Source organism: Papaver somniferum, chromosome 8, assembly GCF_003573695.1.
Source record: "Papaver somniferum cultivar HN1 chromosome 8, ASM357369v1, whole genome shotgun sequence".
Lineage (NCBI taxonomy): Eukaryota > Viridiplantae > Streptophyta > Magnoliopsida > Ranunculales > Papaveraceae > Papaver > Papaver somniferum.
This window is the reverse complement of record NC_039365.1, coordinates 144,159,884-144,162,765: the sequence shown is the minus strand read 5'-3', so window position 1 is coordinate 144,162,765 and position 2,882 is coordinate 144,159,884. Positions and strand designations below refer to the sequence as shown.

The window sequence follows — 2,882 nt, the reverse complement described above, 5'->3', positions numbered from 1 at the left end:
GTGCCCTAATACAATTCCTGATTTAACCATGAAATGGCATTTTTCCCAATTAAGCACTAAATTTTTTTCCTTACACCTAGTCAACACTAATGTCAAATGATGCAAGCACTCATCGAAAGATGAACCAAACACTGAAAAATCATCCATAAAGACCTCTAAGAACCGTTCTACCATATCAGAAAATATGCTCATCATACAACGCTGAAAAGTTGCAGGGGCATTACATAGCCCGAAAGGCATGCGTCTATACGCAAAGGTACCAAAGGGACAGGTAAAAGTGGTTTTCTCTTGGTCTTCTGGGGCAATAACGATCTGATTATAACCGGAGTAGCCATCTAAGAAGCAATAGTGACTATGTCCAGCTAATCGCTCTAGCATTTGGTCGATAAAAGGAAGGGGAAAGTGATCCTTCCTTGTGACCTTGTTCAATTTCCTATAGTCAATACACACACGCCATCCCGTGGTCACTCGGGTTGGGATTAATTCATTATTATCATTCTGGACTACAGTGATACCTGATTTCTTGGGGACAACCTGAACAGGGCTGACCCACTTACTGTCTGAAATTGGGTAAATAATACCCGCATCTAACAACTTAAGCACCTCTTTTCGAACTACCTCTTTCATGTTAGGGTTCAGTCGACGTTGCATCTCCCTAGAAGGTTTGGAGTCTTCCTCTAAATGAATCTGATGCATACACACAGTAGGACTTATACCCTTAATGTCTGCTATAGTCCACCCTAAAGCTTCCTTATTGTCTTGAAGTACATTTACTAGCCTACTTTCCTGATCACTATCCAAATTGGAAGCTACAATCACAGGTAAAGTCTCAGATGGGCCTAAAAACACATACTTTAGAGTATCGGGTAGTGGTTTAAGGTCCAACTTTGGGGGCTCTTCTAAAGAAGGAATTAGGGTAGTCTCAGAAACTGGTAACGGTTCGAACCTAGCTTTCCATCTATCAGTGTCTAACACAGGGGTAGAATCTAATAGAGCATTCACCTGTTCAATAGTGCTATCGTCGTCAAAATCTAAACCAAAATGGGATAGACAACTTTCTAATGGGTCTTCAGACAAGATGTTTGGTAATGACTCCTGAACTAAGGCTTCTATCATGTTCACCTCCTCAACACATGTGTCATCTAGCTCATGAGGTTGCTTACTGACATTAAAAATGTTCATCTCCATAGTCATATTACCAAAAGATAAACTCATCACACCATTTCGACAGTTAATGATCGCATTAGACGTAGCTAAAAATGGGCGACCTAAAATCACAGGTATCTGGTTCTCTGGGTCAGGGACAGGTTGGGTATCTAGGACCACGAAATCCACTGGATAAATAAACTTGTCGACCTCAATAAGAACATCCTCGATAACACCTCGAGGGATTTTAACAGACCTATCAGCTAACTGCAGTGTCATCTGAGTAGGTTTCATTTCACCAAGTCCTAGCTGTAAGTATACATGGAATGGCAGTAAGTTCACACTGGCTCCTAAGTCAAGTAAAGCTTTTTCTACCCGGAAGTTACCTATTGTGCAAGCAATGGTAGGAGAACCTGGGTCTTTGTACTTTGGAGTTGTGGTGTTCTGAATGATTGAACTTACGTGACTAGCTAAAAAGGCTTTCTTATGGACGCTAAGTTTTCGCTTTCGCGTACACATATCCTTAAGGAACTTGGCATAAGCAGGAATTTGCCTAATTGCATCTAATAAGGGAAGGTTTATGGTAACTTGCTTAAAAACCTCCACTATGTCATTAAAGTTCGATTCCTTCTTTGTTGGTACTAATAGCTGAGGAAATGGGGCTCTAGGCCTAAAATCAGACCTTTCAGGAACCGAATTCACATCATCAGAAACTTTATCAGTCTCTTCAGCTACTGGTCCTGAGAGGTGAGATCCTGAGGGGTGAACTACAGTATGTTCACTATCGGGCATGGTTACCTTATTGTCTACAACTCTACCACTTCTAAGGGTTCTAACAGCATTCAATTGATTCGATGGTTTTGCACCTAATTCATGAACTCCTCTAGGGTTGGGTTGTGTTTGACTAGGAAACTTACCTTTTTCTCTCAAAGAATCACTTATCAGACCAACCTGGGTTTTAACTCGGAAATAGCCTGACTATTTTCTTGTCCTATCCTGTTACTAGCTGTAGACTCTGTTCTACGGATAACTGGAATTTTGCAGTTGCTGAGTTAACAAGGCGAGAGATTCCTCTAAACTTAGGATTTTCTTATCTGACTGATTCTGAAACTGAGCTAGTCCTGAAGGATTCTTAGTATAGCCAAAACCTGGGGGAGCATTAGAATTACTAAACTGACCTTGACTTTGGCCCTTAGACCACGAAAGGTTCGGATGGTTTCTCCAACCAGGATTATAGGTTTCTGAATATGGGTCAATCTTTTGACGGTTATCAAATCTAGTGTTATTATAAAGAGCATTGGCCTGCTCTTCAATATTCTGGCCTTCCCAAAAAGGCTCCACTCTACCACTAGTCTGGCCCACTTCTAAGGCTTCTAACCTTTTTGCTATAGCAGCAATTTTGGCATCTGATTCATAGCCTCCTTCTACCCTATTAACGTTTCCTCTACTTAAAAGAATTGTTTTCTGGGGTGCCCTACTATTTTCCCATTGCTGGGTTTTTTCGATTTCATTAAAAAATTCCATCGCCGCATCAACAGTTTGGTTTTCAAATCCACCAGTGCATAGAGACTCAACCATGGTCGTTGTGGAATAATCTAAACCCTCATAAAGGATCTGAACTAGCCTAACCTTTTCTAAACCATGATGAGGACACTGGGATAATAAATCATTGAACCTTTCCAAATACCTATATAAAGATTCTCCCTCTTGTTGTGAAAATGTGCATATTTGCGTCC

At 40.8% G+C, this 2,882-nt stretch overlaps 1 pseudogene; it reads left to right on the top strand.

The window, feature by feature from the left end:
* The first annotated feature begins 2,782 nt into the window (after nucleotides 1–2,782).
* Nucleotides 2,783–2,882, top strand: LOC113307215 (annotated as a pseudogene).